General features: G+C 45.9%; 1 long non-coding RNA gene across 1 annotated transcript; it reads right to left on the reverse strand.

Annotated features, from left to right (window-relative positions):
• Nucleotides 1-1,764: 1,764 nt before the first annotated feature.
• On the reverse strand, nt 1,765-17,066 carry LOC122464010. Its single transcript, XR_006287838.1, has 3 exons — nt 17,015-17,066; nt 15,523-15,727; nt 1,765-3,269 (listed from the first exon to the last, which is right to left on the reverse strand). It is a non-coding gene; the product is annotated as an uncharacterized LOC122464010 (long non-coding RNA).
• Nucleotides 17,067-17,312: the final 246 nt, after the last annotated feature.

The raw sequence follows: 17,312 nt of genomic DNA on the forward strand, positions 1-17,312 counted from the left end.
ACTTGATTATCATACACATTGTAAGGAGAGTGATCACTTTAGATAAGCTATTACCAGCAGGAGAGTGGGATGGGAGGAGGTATTGTTTCATGGTCTCTGTGTACATAATGTCTTCTGCAGTTTCCACAGTATGCATCCGATGAAGTGAGCTGTAGCTCACGAAAGCTTATGCTCAAATAAATTGGTTAGTCTCTAAGGTGCCACAAGTACTCCTTTTCTTTTTGCGAATACAGACTAACACGGCTGTTACTCTGAAACAACTCACATTGACTCCCAATAAGAGCTCTGCACACACATCTGAGGGCACAATTTGGCCTAATATTTTAATTATGTTCTTATTAATACTGCTGCAACGATCAGATGTTTGCAATATATGGCTGCAAAAATACACAAATATATATATTTATACATACTGTATATTTGGTAAAACCTTGCAACTCAAAGCATAAAGTAATATAGTTAGAGATCCACTGGAATAAGGACAGCTCATTCTGGCCTCACTCACAGTAAACAAACGCTATTTCTTCTGGGAGACATCATGGCATAATGAATAAGATATCAGACAGGGACTTGGAAGAATTGATTTCAGTTTCAGGCTCTGCCACTGCTTTGGTGGGTGACTTGGGCAACTCACTTCACCTCTCCGTACCTCAGTTTCCCCATCTGTAAAACAGGAATTATTACACTCACCTCTTTTGTAAAGTACTTTGAGATCTACTGATGAAAAGCTATCTAGAAAAGCTCTCTGCTGTTATTACGGAGTTCTCCAGGTTAGCAGAAGACACCAAACCCAATGAACCCTAAGCTGGCTACAAAGAACTACAACTGTTTCAACTATAGTTACCAGCATTAACTGGGCAAAATATTTATCATGGTTGCTAGTTGTCCTTTCTTGGCTTCCTCACAATAGACAAACACCACTTCTCTGATAGGTCTTTTTTACAGCTTGATAATTAACCAATAGGGCTACTATCATATTTGCAGCTAGCACAATTGTAGACAACATAATGCAAATCTGAGAAGCAGCTCTGACGGCTTGCTGTCATGTTCTTGCTACAGCACCCCCCTTAGTGGTCACCTGTGGCATCCCAAGGAGGAGATGGTAGCTGTGGCTGCTCTATTGCCTGTTTCATTGCCCAGAGGCGGGAGCCCCAGGAAAAGTAGGATAGGTGCTTGACTAGATTTGAATGAGCCCAGGGGGACACCTATCAAAGAACGGCTCTCTCCCGGGCCACAGTCATCCATGGCAGACAAGGAGAAGGGGGGAAAGGAGGACCATGTTCCATCTATTCCCCCTCTTTGCCACCAACATTCCTTCTGCTGACTATTCTGGCTACACACCCACCAAGGACTACCCCATACAGGAGGAATCATCAGTAGGAGATTTGTGGTTGGCTTCATCTTCCATTGAAGCACCCAAGCAGTGCAAAAGTGCAGAACAGGGCAGAGAATCTGTCCCAACGGGTGCATTGTGGAGCCTTGATCCTTTGGAAATATGTTTGCCCGCCCTCCTCCCCCAAACTGAAAAGGTTGTACACCGCAGTTGTATACAACTGAGACTATGCCACACCAGCTTTCTTTTAAAATGTTTTCACCATTGTTACCACCCGTGATATTCCACCTGTGGTACCAGTGGTGTGTGTACCAACACAGACAGGCTGCCTGTCTAGACCACACCGTGATAAAAATGGCTGGCCTACACCGGCCGTTTCACTGCCATTGGTGAAGCTGCATCACTAGTAGCAATGGCAGGGAACTTTAAGGGGAGAAGTCTAGCATAGCCATAGCCTGCATCTTCCTTATCACCTGCTATTTTGTACCAGGTCTTTGCATATGCTAGTGTATGAGAGTAAGCTGAAGAATCAGAGATCGTGTTGTAAGAAAATACAGCACCAGTACAGTAGGATATAGAAAGACAATAACCCTCTAGAATTCCTTGTTATATGATGGAGACAATCCAGAAGAAAAGTGACAAGTCTAATCCATTTCAATATAAAGTTAGTCTGTTTATTATTTGCATTAGAGTAGTGCCCCCTGAACCCAATCAGGACCAACCCCCCTGTGATGGGGTACTCTTCCCCTTAAGGGCAATACAACCTACTGGTCAGTCCTCCCCATCACACGGCATGGCCCTTTAAGAGTTTGGGGTGCTCTGATACACAAAGCCTGAGAAGATATGTGGAGAGAGGAAAAAAGTCCCAAGAAGAAGTAGCATTTAGAAGGAAGTAGCATTTAGAAGGAATCCCGGTATTGGTATCTTTAAGGATCTGCAACATGGAGCCTTGCAGACAGGGTGAGGCAGGGCTCCTGTCTCAACCAGCCAATGAGGAATGAGATGGGAGAAGGGGCCACCATAAATGATGGCCTCCGTGTTCACAGTAGAACAGCTATCTGCAGATACTAAAGGGAATAAGAAGACTCTTCCAGGGCTCTGAGTTAACAGGCACCCTCAGAAGAGGGCTGCCAACCCCTCTGAATCTGAGGACTAAATGGGACCAGCTGAAGGAGATAAATCACAACCCAGGTCCAGGAAGAGAGCTGAGGACTCCTGGTAAGGAAAGGGATAATAATTGTTTGAACTCTCCAAGCTCCAGGAGGAGAGCTGGGACTCTGCCATAAGGAGAGACACAAAGACTGAGCGAGAACCCTGAGGGGCTGGGAACGGCTTAGAGGGCAGGCTTCAGAGGAACCCTGAAAGCTAGAAGCACCTTTTGCTTATTTGGGAATTCTTTGTTATGGCCCCTTTTGTATGTGGGTTTGTAACAAACATACCCAAAGGAGGGTATTGTCAAGATTGCCTGAAGTGAAATTTTTGGCTTCCTGGGCAGGGAGCTTGTACAACACTCCACTAACTCAGCAAGGGGTAATACAGGGTAGGTTAGGCATGCCCTATGGCATCCCATCATGCTGAGTGTTGTACAAATGTACATTAAAAACCATCCTTATCTAATCTACCTATTAATATCAGCACTATGCATAAAAGTTTACTCCATTCAAAATACAAATTTTCTACAAGTGTAACAAAGATTTTTGTGGCCCAAAATTGCCAAATAGGTTAATTCTTTAAGAGCTTCATTATGCATAAGGAAATGTTAAAAACATAGCCGTGTGCTCTTTCTATTTTTCTTTTCTCATAGCTGCTGACTGCTGATGTATGTGTGTATTCACACTGATAATCAGCCACCTCCTCTTCTTTCTCTCCCCCTCTTGCTTCATTCTTTTCACGCTGCCACAATCCTTTGTTGGTGGCAATAATCACACAATTAGATCTGAAAGAGAAATTTCAGAGAATAAAAATAATAAAATCTTTTTGACACTTTCACAAAAGCATGAAACCTCAGGTTTTGAGAGAGGGATTTTTTGAGGGGGAGTGGTTGTTTGTGTGCTATGATTGGGGGTAGGAGGAATTGAGAAATTTTAGGCAAAGGAAAACTGAAATGTTTAGCCTGACAGAAACATGGAAATGATGATGATATTACAGGGACTGGGTTGTGAAACCACTACAGGCTAGTTATCAAATAGTTCCTTTTTCCCCCACAAAAGTACTTTAGTAAGGACAATGGGTATCTTTTTAAAATTACGTTCTTTGATATCTGCTTAAAGTTGTACAGGCTTTTTCTTCAGTGAGGATGGACAGCATGAGAACAGTCCAACCCATCCTACAGGAGCTCTGACCAGATGGATCACCATTAGAGTCAATACTAGCCTAGCTGCATGGAACTCAGGCCCCAATCCTACCATATCAATGTAGTTTGGGTTGAGATATTTGAATGGGATGCTTCACCTCTCCCTCCAAAACTCTAAAGTGTTCAGAGGGCCTAGTTTTGGGATACATCTGGTAGTACTACACAACCTAAATCAGATAACCCATTATTGCTCTCCATTCAGGAAAGGGGGAGAATCCATTGATTACATGAGCTCAGTTCCTCAGCTCCAGTTGGAAAAAGGCTTTAATTAAAACCTAAATCCTTTATCTTTAAAAAGACAGAAATCTCACAGGAGGCCTTCAGGATGATGTAAAAGATGACAGAAAGCAAGGCAAAACTCCAGCCCTCTTTGACTATGATGTGGCTTTTCAAGTAAGCACAACTAATCTAGGCAACTGGGGAACAGATACAATGGCAGATCAAATTCAGTGTAAACAATTGCAAGGTAAACGTACAAAACCCATGATGGGTTCTATGTTAACTGTAATGACATGGGGAGGGGGCGAGATTTGAGTGCAGTTTAACATGGTTGAATGTTCTTTTATGGTTTTTTGATGGAATATGTATGTTATAACAGTTATCATAGTTATGCTAGACATTTGTTACTTGTATTTGCCAAAATGCTTCTTCATTCTTCATTTAAGAACATTGCTGTTTGTGGTGGTGGTCGTTGCATGACTAATTATGACATTTATATATGGTACTTTAAGTTAAAGTGCAACTGGCTATACTTGGGCTGTCAGCGGGAAAATAAGAAACAATGCCGGCAGGAAATCTAGATGATGAGGAGAAAAACCAAAGACTGCAAGAGTTACTAAACATAGTTTGTGTTAGACCTTCTGCACGATTCTGCTATTCTTATAGTCTATCAGCTAAACATAAGGCTCCATGGGGCTTCCAGAGTTATTAATAGGGGAGTTGAAGCAATATCTCAACTCTGTCATGTGCTTTGTTTTATTATACTGGCTATTACTGTGATTAAAGTTATATTGAATTACATCATTATGACCATAATAAAATATAAACAGGGTAATATTTCTGTAAAACTTTCTGGCTCCCATCTTATTTCCTGACTTTCAGATATGTGGAAGAACACAGGTGTGCCACAAAAGCAGCGTTTAGTAATCTTTGCTGTGTCTGGTATGTACTGGTAGTTCTGATTAGCTGCTTAGACCCAGGCATGTTCTTCCTGTGCAGTTTAGCTCAGCATTTTATTCAAAACTCATTCTACATTAGAAAATGAATCTATTGACTAAAATAAAAAACCAAAACCTCTTTCTATCTCTCTTCTAAGACAATACACAAATTGCTGGTCTGACCAAACGTTTAAAATAGGTAGAAAAAAGAATGACATTCACAGACCTAGATGTACAGAAGAAATCCCCTCTTTAACCATCTAAGGTAGCAACCAGCAGTTGAAAGATGAAGCTTTCTTAAAAACAACCAGCTCGAGAAAGCTGACAGGAAAGATTACATTATGAATAGTGTGACTTTTTAGGAGGATTTCAAACACAGATGGAGAATACTAATTCCTTTGCATTAGCCACCAGAACCTTTTATGTTTTTTGTTAAGTGTCTTGCATGCTCGATGTGGAAAAACAAAGTTTATGCACACGGAATGGAAATAGTTTGACCAGCTAGAAGGTCTGAAGGCCTCATCCCCAGTGCAGGAAACTACAAGTTGAGGTCACAGTATGGGGCTACTCTCTTGCCTGGTAGAAAAATTCAGGCCCACACATGGAAGGATGGTGATAACAGCTAATCTAATCTAATATAGTTTTGTTGGCATAATCTCTTGAAGGGGTACTCACCTTCCCTACTATTGTCTGAGAAGGAAAAAGTAAGGCAGGGGCATGGGAGGAGTGAATAGGGAAGAGCCTGTCTGGACCACAGTCATCTGGGAAGGAACTTTCCATTACAAAACCAAAGTTAAAAATTGTCCAACAGCTCCTGATTGTAGTAATGATGCCCACAGTGCAACTGTGTGTGGGGGGGCGGGGAGGAAGAGTAGTTCCAGTTGTGGAGGCTGGAACTGCCCATGCCTAGCTAGTTGAGAGTGAAAGTCTTTCGTGATATTTCAAATTATTTGGATTAATATTTATGAATCTCTGCTTTTTTGCAATAGTGTATCTGAAAGCAGAATTTGGCCCTTCACATTGGGTGTAAGTGCTTCCTTTTATGCCAATTCTTACCCTTTTTTCTCTTTTGCTGCTTTTTCCCCTCCCCTCCCCTGCACTGCATGCTGACCACCTATGGGCAGTGACACACAGATAACTACTGACATAGTGACATTACTAAATAAATTGTTATGGCAGTTTACCCCACGCATGGAAAAAATAAAGATAAATAAATGCTTAATTTGTGATGGCCAGTAATTAAATTAGAGGCCTTCGAAAAAGGGACTCTCAACTACATCCTCTCTCCATTCCTCAGTAGGGTTGCCAACTTTCTATTCACTGAAAACCAAACACCCCTGCCCCACCCTCTGCCCTGCCCCTCCCCTGCAGCCCTGTCCCACCCCTTCTCTGGGGCCCCGCCCCCGCTCACTCCATCTCCCCTCCCTCCATCACTCGCTTTACCCCACCCTCACTCATTTTCACCAGGCTGGGATGGGGGTTGGGGTGTGGGAGGAGGGTAAGTGCTCTGGCTGGGAGTGTGAGCTCTGGGGCAGGGCTGGGGATGAGGGATTTGGAGTGCAGGAAGGGGCTCGGGATGGGACAGGAGTTTGGGGGATGGGGTCCCGGCTGTACTTACCACAGCTCCCAGAAAGTGGCCGCCACGTCCCGGCAGCCCCTAGACACATGGGTAGCCAGAGAGGCTCGACATGCTGCCCTTGCACCTGCAGGCACCGCCCCAGCAGCTCCCATTGGTTGCAGTTCCTGACCAATGGGAGCTGCGGAGCTGGCTCTTGGGAAGGGAGCTTCTTGTGGAGCCTCCTTGGCCGCCTATGCGCCTAGGGGCTGCAAGAACCTGGTAGCCGCTTCCGGGAGCTGCATGGAGCCAGGACAGGCAAGGAGCCTGCCTTAACCCTGGGCTCCCACTTCCGCTGAGCAGACTTTTAGTGGCCCGGCTGGTGGTGCCGATCGGAGCCGCCAGGTCCCTTTACGACTGGGCTTCCGGTTGAAAACTGGACGCCTGGCAGCCCTATTCCTCAGGTCTTTTTATGCCAGATAAAAAATCTTGAGAAGTATTAAAGGACTCTAAAAGCCCTTGTTGTGGCTGGGGGAGGATTCCAATGATGCGGGCATTTTGGAGGACAGTTGTAAGGCTGCCTTCTGAGAATCCCCTAGCAATTAGGGGCATAGGGAAGGTCCAGGAACAGGGCTGGGGGTAGGTGGGTTGTGTCAGGGGCAAAGCCTCAACCTTACAGAAGGAGGCTGATGTAACTTAGGCCCCCACAGCTGTCTAAATTATGTGAGAGGTTTCTCCAGTCCCTGGCGCAGTGCAGGGTGGGTTGGGTGCAAGAGTGGCTTAAAAATATCTTTGGAGCCCCCTATCAATTTCAGGTTTTGAATTCTGGTACAGACCAGAATCTTAGAGCTGGCGTTCTATTTCCAATTCTGCCAGCGGCCCTTTGGATGACCTTAGGCAAGTCACACCCTGTGCCTCAGTTTCCCTATTTGTAAAATGGAGATAATGATACTGACTGAGGAAATATGCCATATAAGAGCTAGATTTTATTATATATCATAAGGAGCCTCTGCACTACCACAATACAAATACTAATAATTAAAAATACTTTCTGCTTTAAAAGATGAATGTATTGTTTTTCAGGGAGGGGAAAGGGAAATAGGGTAGAAGGGAGTTAGGCACTTAAATCCCTTTGAGAATCTGGGCCCTTGAGATCTACTGATGTGAAAAGCTATATCCATGTGAAGTATTAAGTTATTACACTATTACCACAAAGTACACAACTATCACACTACTGTAGGATTAATCATTCACCACACATGGTCTGATTCTGCCAGCCCTCCACTCACAAAGCTAGTCAATGAGAAGAGTAAGCTCTGAATGCTCACAGGATCAAGCTCAAAATATAACCAAGGGTATGTCTGCACTGCCTCCAGCTCTATAAATTCCACTGTGAGGAGACATACCCACACCATCTCTGATCAAGCTATTGCACTAAAATAGAACATGGAAGCGGGAGGGGCTAGCTGCCCTGATTGCTGTCCCATCTGAGATTATAGGCATGTATTTAGGATGGCTAGCCTCTCCCATCACTCATGCTGCTGTGGCCACACTTCTATTTTTAGCACGCTAACTTGATTAGAGCCAGCATGGATATGCCTCCTGGACCTGGAATTTACATCTTTCAGCTCCGTTGAAGACATACTCTAAGATTAAAGACCTTATTTTTCTCTTTATGACCAACTTTTTTCATTTAGATACAACTGAAAGTGACTTTCTAGATTTGTTCGCTCTGCCGTCTTCCAAGATATAACTTATTTGCCAATTTCCATTTTTGTAAAATCAACCTCTTTTCTAGGGCTTAATTAAAATTTCTTTCCAGATCAATGTGGTTCTGCTGTTGGCTGCTTACCAATTTCCTTCTCAGTTACTTTACTTTGTGTGCATGTCAGAACCATCACATTGGTTACTGTTATGATGAAGGCTGCGTGTCGGTCACGGAAGTCATGCTTCTCAGTCACTGCTTAGGCAGCCCCGGGGACAGCCACACTGGCCGCTGCTGGAGCGGACTCGGGGCCAGCAGCACCAGCTACTACCCACGCGGCCCCGGACAGCTGGCCCTGGGGACCACCCGAGCAGCGGCCAGTGAGCGGCCCAGGGGGTGGCCAGAGCACCCGCTGCTCAGTGGCTCTTGGCAATTGGCCCCAGGGACCACTTGGGCAGCAGCCCTGGGGATGCTCGGAGCAGGGGGCACCCAAGCAGTGACTAGTGCCACTGGCCGCGCAGATGGGGGTCCGAGCAGTGGACGGTGAGGCTGGTGTCAGGCCCCCCAGAGCAGTAGCACCCCAAGGCACCCCAGAGCAGCAGCCCCCTCGGGACTCCCCAGCTAAGATTTAGTCAGGGGTATTTATAGTAATGGTCATGGACAGGTCACAGGCCATGAATTTTTGTTTATTGCCTGTGACATGGTCCATGACTTTTACTAAAAATACCCATGACTAAATCGTAGTCTTAGTTATGATTATTATTTAGAGTCCTATGTGTGCATGGTGCCATATAGATATAAAGTCAAACAAGAGCCCCCCATCCTGAAGTGCTTGCACTCCAATTGATGTGAAAACAAATGACAACATCAGCCACACAAAGGGAAGCAAGGTGTTGTCAGTGCAGGATGGGAGAGGTCAAAAAGTTATTTTGTTCTTTGGACTAGACTGTGGCTACATCAAGCAAAGAACCAAGAGAGATTGAGCCTTACTGAGGTACAGTTCCTCCCTGAAGTCTCGCTGGGGACTGGGCAGACTGACCCTTCATTCTGTAATCCCTGGGAAGCATGGTCCCAACCCCTTCCAAGACATATCTGCTCCAGAGTTGACTCAATGTGGTTGTTAATTTGATTTGCAATCAGCTGCATTATCTTGTAATGTTGAACATCTTGAGGGGAGGGGAGTTTGGTATTTTTTTCCCCCTGAAATGCTATTCTATTTTGTGGCCTAAGGAGAAAAGTGGCAAAGAGCAGCAACCAAGCAGAGATTAGTGAGGGCAGGCAGGCAGAAGAAGTAGATTCTGAGGAGGGATTTGCAGGAGAATAAGGTATCTCAGAGCACTGGAGGAGGGAGGCATACAAAGAGACATGAAAGGCATTGCCAAGTCATGAGTGAGAGAGACAGACAAAGAGGGCATGAAGGTGAAATAGATTACATTTAAACAGGATTATTTAGAAAGAACCTGTGCTTCAAATCTTCCTTTCAGTTCTATAGGGTTTAATATGAAAGTATGTGCCTGGGATTTTCTCAGCACCAAAACAGTGGGTTACAACAGCCCTGTACATTCCCCCTGTTATTTCATTCAGGATGCTTTGACATCAATGAGGACCGTGCAGATTAGACCCAGACAGCTTGTAACCCTCGTCAGGATTTTTCGTCCTCCTTAAAAGAAAAAAGCTGATGTAATTCCCTAGAGCCCCTGCTATGGTATTCCTATTGCATAGCTGCATAATCTTGCTGGTCTGTTTTGAACATCTCAGCCCCCTGGGTTGAGGGCCATTTAGTTAAATTATTTTTCATGTGTATGTAAGGGGACTGTTGCCCCCTTACTAACATTCAGTGGGGGTGTTTTAGTTGCTAGCTCCCAGTACTCAAAAAGGGGAAGCGTCGATGGGGAATCAGGACCCTGAGACTGACAGCCCCCAGGAACAATGGAGAGAGGCCAATGCTCCTGGTCAGCCTGAATAACAGGGCGGGCAGGCTAATCAGGAGGCCAGGGAGGTCCCGTCCTCCGTGTGAGCTGGATTTGCCTGGGTCAGACAGAGTGGGGCCGAGCTAAGGAGAAAGCAGGGGCCCAAACTAAGCTGGGGAGCAGAGCTATGCCAGATCCAGAGGGACCAGAAAAGCAGCCCAGAGAGAGCAGACCCTGTCCTGCGAGCAGAGCTGCAGCCCCAAAGCCAGAGGCACAGCCCAGAGAGAGCAGACTTGCCCTGGGAGCAGAGCTGCAGCAACCAGAGCCAGAGGGGCCAGGAAAGCAGCCCAGGAAGCAGGTCAGTGCTGGGAACAGTCACAGAAGCAGCCTGCAGAGCAGACCTGTCCTGGGAGCAGAGCTGCAGCAACCAGAGCCAGGGGGGCCAGGAAAGCAGCCCAGGAAGCAGGTCAGTGCTGGGAACAGAGTCACAGAAGCCTGCAGAGCAGACCTGTCCTGGGAGCAGAGCTGCAGCAACCAGAGGCAGAGGGGCCAAGGAAGCAGCCCAGGGAGCTGGAGACAGAGCAGCAGCAGCAGTGCTGAGACAGAGTGGTGGAGCTGGGGCTGGAGCAGTCCGGAGCTGGGTGCGGTGAGCAGCTGGGGAGAGCGAGGGGGACCCTGGGCAGCGGGCCCAGCACAGGGAGACGCCTCAGCCAAGAGGCTCTGCAGGCCAAGCTTGAACTGTAACCCCGACAGGGCGGGGGTGACACTGGGTCCAGGGGTCCTACCAGAGCAACTGTAGGTTGATGTGTTTCCTTTAACCTTTCCCATTTTTCCTTATTCTTTTTAAAATTAATTGTTGATTAAATAACAGCACCAGTACAGTAGGATATATAACTTGCATTTGCTTTAAATTGTATATAATGGTCAGTGGGTCAGAGAAGTGCCTAGTGCAGAGAGAGTACCCCAGAGTGGGGACACACTAGCCCCTGTCCTAGGTGACCACAGCAGGGTTGGGGGTCAAGCCCCCCAGGAATCCTGGGCCCAGCCTTGTTGGGGTTACGAGGACTCTGCCGGACAGGAGAGTGGAAGGGGAGTCCTCAAGGGCAGGGAGGCCACTGGGTAAAGGAAGTGGGAGCGAGGACTCAGATCCTTTCGCTAGCCCACTTCACCAGGGTACTACAGAAGCCAGGAAATTTCCCCACAATAACGGGACTATTCCCCTGCTTACATAATTGACAGCACGAACAGGATCCTATCCACAGGGTCCACCCCATTGGTTTACTGGTTGAGTTCTGGTAGCACTGTCCAGGCCTAGTCAAGAACCCTGCCATGGCTGGAATTGAGGAACTACGGGCCCAGTTTTCTGAACTTCAGCGCAAATTGTCAGACCAAGCTGAGGCATTACAACAAGCTAGAACAGAGAGAAGCCTTATCACTGGCTAAGGAGGTAATAGACCAACAGGCAGCAGAAGCTAAGAAACCCCCTACTATTGATGTCCCATGGGAGCGGAAGGTCACGGAGTTTGGTGGCTTCCCGACTAGACCAGGAGACATTATGGTAGAGGAGTGGGTCAAATCTGTGAAGGCGGCTCTGCGTGTGCTAAGAGTAACTGAAGAAGATTGTGTAGACTTCGTAGAGGAGCACCTCAAGGGCCAGGCCAAGGCCACAGTAAAATTCATGGCAGTGGCAGACAAAAAAGATGTGGAAAAGGTATTTGAACTTCTCCTGGAAGTGTATGGAGATAAGGTACCTATTGGAACCCGACTAAAGGAGTTCTTTGAGCGAAAGCAGGAGCCCGGTGAAACTATCCAGGCATATGCGTAGACCTCCAGGAGAGGATGAGCAAAGTGGAGCGGCGAGACCCTCAACGAGTTCCAGACCCAGATACGGTTCTGAAGGAGCAGTTAGTGCTGGGGCTTCAGGATGATTCCCTCCGCTGCAAAATAAAAAGGAGGTTTAAGGAAGAGCCCAGTAAGAAGTTTCATGAACTCATGCAGGCTGCCATTATGTGGTCAGAAGAAGAGGAAGTTCCTGTGACAGAGACAGCCAAGCCTAACCCCCGTACACAAAGTGGGGGCCTAGTGAATACAGCTGCTGGAGAAAAGGCCCTGCCCCAAACACAGTTAACACTGGAAAATTTAAGTGAGGCTGTCCAAAAACTGGCTGTCCAACAGGAGGAGATGATAAAAGTGATGACTGAGTTAATGAAAGAAAAAAATCCCATTAGTATGTCAAAGTATCCAAGGGCACTGGAATCCCGAAGAGCCCCACTAAAGGATGAGCTGGGAAGGTACATCTGTTACACTTGTGAAAAGCCAGGGCATACTAGCCAGGAATGTCCACTGAGAAGGAGAACAGAGTCCCACGCACTGAAAATCAATGAGGCACCAGGAGCAAGTGGTCCATCTACAGTAGAAGGCCAAGCAGTGGCAGAAGGATTCCTAGGCCTCTCCTTGGTGGAAAGGTTTCAGAGTAGCAGCCTTGTTAGTCTGTATTCGCAAAAAGAAAAGGAGTACTAGTGGCACCTTAGAGACTAACCAATTTATTTGAGTATAAGCTTTCGTGAGTTACATCCGATGAAGTGAGCTGTAGCTCATGAAAGCTTATGCTCAAATAAATTGGTTAGTCTCTAAGGTGCCACTAGTACTCCTTTTCTCCTTGGTGGAAAATCACTCTGCATACAGTGTTGAAAGGAATGTGGGCAGTGTCAGCATATCTAGTGACTTCTGTAAGCGAGCATTTGGAAACTGTCTAACTGCTGAACTATATATAGCAGGGGTGAAGACCAGATATTTGTTAGATACTGGCTCAGAAGTCACCACCATTACTGAGTCGCATTTTCAAAAATATTTGAAAGACGAGGAGCTGACCATGCACAGCACACAGTTTGTACGTCTAACAGCAGTTAATCGACTGGCAATCCCAGTGGTGGGATGCCTCGAAGCAGACATAGACTACATGGGCCAGACACTGCCAGGGAAATGCATCTTCATCCTGAGAGACAAAGACTCTGAAGGGAGCCATATGGGAGAAGGAGTCCTCAAGAGCAGGGAGGCCACTGGGTAAAGGAAGTGGGAGCGAGGACTCAGATCCTTTCGTTAGCCCACTTCACCAAGGTAGTGCAGGAGCCAGGAAAGTTCCTCACAATAGTGGGACTATTCCCCTGCTTACATGTATATTTTCTTTGTGTTTTTCTTAGGTAACTAAGGGGGGATGGGGGAGTGAGATAAGGAAAGGTGATGAAATTGTCAGTTAAGAAGCTGAAGCTCTGCACAGTATTAAATAACTCAGAGGGAAATTGGAGAGAGTAGCTTTTGTGCTCCAGCCTCAGTTTTCCATTGATTAGGTAAAACTGAAGTGGAAGGCATTAAATGACAAACTGCTGTCTCTCTTTGGCAGGGACCCCTCCCTGGCTATATCAGTAGCTGAGGGACTCAGGCTCAGCTCTGATCCTCTGCCTCCCTCTCCTGCACACCAAGTCATCATTTAATTGAGTCTGAAAACCTGCTTATTTGAGCACACCCATAGGTCTCATAAATGCTTTACAGTTACATTCATCTTGGCTCGAGGGCTGAAGGATCACATAACCAAGCCCTTGCCTGATCCCCTCAAAATATGAGTCTGCAACAACAACAACAAATCAGCCTTCAAAGATGCAGAAAAACACACATGCTAAGCTTTTCTTTAAAGGAATTAGAACAAATGTACTCCCTCAATCTGTGGCCATTCACTTCCAAAAGCAACATCTTAGAAATCAAAGGAGACACTCAAGTAGGGGAGGCCAAAACCATTTGAATACAAATAACTGTTTATGACCTTGTGAAGAAAAATCATTTTTATCATGTATTACAAAACAGCTTGCTGTCTCTGTGTCTCTTTTTCTTGCCACCTAAAAAGTAGGTCAACAATTTTCCTAGCTTTCAAAAGAAAATGAGCAGAATTTAATTTTAGTTGTAAACAGAGTCATAGTTTTGCCCTTAAAGTGTTTTCATAGTACAGTAGTTATAAATAAAGCTAGAAGTCAGGTTATACTGTATTATGTGTATTGATCACACTGATGGCTGGATCCCACATACACCCTAGATTTTCATTGGTTTATGTCAACTGTGGAATGTATGCCAGAGGAAGCTGGAAGTGACATGAAGTCTCAGCTTTCTTTGCACTGGAGGGATGAAGCCAGGACAGCCCCCAAACTCGGTAGTACTAGTTGGGAAGGATGTGTGAGCAGGGTAGCCAGAGAATTTGCTAATTCCGCACATCCCCCTGCAAATGGCAACTGGCGAGGATGCTACAGCGTCTGGTCTTAAGCTGAGTATGCATCCCCACCCCATTCTAGCAAAACCTCAAAAGAAGAGTCACAGTCATATGCCTCCTCGGGCACAATGCATCTCACTGCACCAACGCTAGTGAATCCAAAGGATTATATGTATTTGCTTGCTACTAAATAAAATTAATAACAAAAACAAAACAGAAAGATATGCTTCAAAAGACTGTGATGACTAGTTAGGAGAAGGTTTCGGTTTGACTGTCAGGGTCAGGGATTTTCAGTAAGAGAGCTAATCCCTTTATCAATTGTAGCGTGGTGTGAAAGTTCTCTAGAACATGAGTGAAGAAGGCAGACATGCACACACAAAGAAAAATCTGATCAATTTAATGGCAGTTGCAATTATGCACTTTTTTAAACGCTTCTTGATAATTTTCTGAAAGAAACTTTATTTCACCAAAGAGAGAGAGAGAGAGAGAGAACCTTTTCCACTGCAATCTTTTTTCAAGTTAATTTCCTTTTAGATCTCAGTTGTTGTGATGCGTTAGCATCATTCTATTATACAGTAACTGTATTGGAACTGAGGGTTATTTTTGTAGCTTAGTTACAAAAATTGTACATGCATTAGGGAGTTCAACTGAATACTAAAACTCAGTTATGTGGCATAGAATAATTGCATTCAGTCTGGATACACAAGGAATTTTCAATGGCTTTTTATTATTATTATTTTATTTTACTTTATTTCTTGCATTACAAATGTGAGCATTAGTGGTGTTTGTAATGTGTCCAGTGTTTCTGATGGATACTCAGCAAACTGTAAGCAGGCTTTACATTTGCATCTGCTCCATTATTAGGTCTTATTTTCCTGCCAATGTGCCCATTTTACAATGAGGGTTTTTTTCAGACGTCAGACTGAGTAAAGTGGCTGAAGCAGCAAGAGATCAAACAGACTGTACAAATAAAAATCTTCAAAATATATATTAATAGCTCTTACTTTCCACAAAATATAGTTTATAAGAATTTTTAACCAAGGTTGCCAACCGGGTAATATTTAGAAAACAGACCCTCCAGCAGGAATGTCGGATGGTCTCCTGCCCGGCCTCTTCCCCCCGAGGCCTCACCCCTGCCCTGCCTCTTCCCCCGAGGCCCTGCCCCCCATCCACTCCTTTTCCCCCCTACCTCCTGTCACTCGCTGCTTTTCCCCTCCCACCACCAGCCCCATCCCTGGGTCAGGAGGGATTCACCTGCAGAGCCGGGGCTTGGAGCTGCAGCCGCCCGACGAAGGTAGGAGATGGCCCCGGCTGAGTAGGGGCTGGAGTGGGTGATGACCTGGCGCCTCCTCGCCTCTAGTAACTGAACTTTGGACGTCCGGTCAGTTGATCTGACCAGACACCGTCACGTCGCCTTTTGGGCCAGACTTTCCAGTCGAAAACCAGGCATCTGGCCACCCTAAGGGTTAGATTCTGTTACGATCTTTCAAGTTTTCCAATTGTTATTGCATCAATCATAGAATCATAGAATATCAGGGTTGGAAGGGACCTCAGGAGGTCATCTAGTCCAACCCCCTGTTCAAAGCAGGACCAATCCCCAACTAAAGCATCCCAGCCAGGGCTTTGTCAAGCCTGACCTTAAAAACTTCTAAGGAAGGAGATTTCACCACCTCCCTAGGTAACGCATTCCAGTGTTTCACCACTCTCCTAGTGAAAAAGTTTTTCCAAATATCCAACCTAAACCTCCCACATTGCAGCTTGAGACCATTACTCCTTGTTCTGTCATCTGCTACCACTGAGAACAGTCTAGATCCATCCTCTTTGGAACCCCCTTTCAGGTAGTTGAAAGCAGTTATCATATCCCCCCTCATTCTTCTCTTCTGCAGACTAAACAATCCCAGTTCCCTCAGCCTCATAAGGCATGTGTTCCAGTCCCCTAATCATTTTTGTTGACCTCCGCTGGACGCTTTCCAATTTTTCCACACCCTTCTTGTAGTGTGGGGCCCAAAACTGGACACAGTACTCCAGATGAGGTCTCACCAATGCCCAATAGAGGGGAACGATCACGTCCCTCAATCTGCTGGCAATGCCCCTACATATACATCCCAAAATGCCATTGGCCTTCTTGGCAACAAGGGCACACTGTTGACTCATATCCAGCTTCTCGTCCACTGTAACCCTTAGGTTCTTTTCAGCAGAACTGCTGCCTAGCCATTCGGTCCCTAGTCTGTAGCGGTGCATGGGGTTCTTCCGTCCTAAGTGCAGGACTCTCCACGTGTCCTTGTTGAACCTCATCAGATTTCTTTTCGCCCAATCCTCTAATTTGTCTAGGTCCCTCTGTATCCTATCCCTACCCTCCAGTGTATCTACCTCTCCTCCCAGTTTAGTGTCATCTGCAAACTTGCTGAGGGTGCAATCCACACCATCCTCCAGATCATTTATGAAGATATTCAACAAAACCGGACTGAGGTCGAATCCCTGGGGCACTCCACTTGATACCGGCTGCCAACTAGACATGGAGCCATTGATCACTACCCGTTGAGCCCAACAACCTAGCCAACTTTCTATCCACCTTATAGTACATTCATCCAGCCCATACTTCTTTAACTTGCTCTCAAGAATACTGTGGAGACTGTGTCAAAAGATTTGCTAAAGTCAAGGAACAACTTGTCGACTGCTTTCCCCTCGTCCACAGAGCCAATTATCTCATCATAGAAGGCAATTAGATTAGTCAGGCATGACTTACCCTTGGTGAATCCATGCTGACTGTTCCTGATCACTTTCCTCTCCTCTAAGTGCTTCAGAATTGATTCCTGGAGGACATGCTCCATGATTTCTCCAGGTACTGAGGTGAGGCTGGCTGGCCTGTAGTTCTCCAGATCCTCCTTCTTCCCTTTTTAAAAGATGGACACTATATTAGCCTTTTTCCAGTCATCTGGGACCTCCCGCAATCACCATGAGTTTTCAAAGATAATGGCCAAAGGCTCTGCAATCACATCCGCCAACTCCTTTAGCACTCTCGGATGCAATGCATCCGGCCCCAT

This window comes from Chelonia mydas, chromosome 1, assembly GCF_015237465.2.
Source record: "Chelonia mydas isolate rCheMyd1 chromosome 1, rCheMyd1.pri.v2, whole genome shotgun sequence".
Classification (NCBI taxonomy): domain Eukaryota; kingdom Metazoa; phylum Chordata; order Testudines; family Cheloniidae; genus Chelonia; species Chelonia mydas.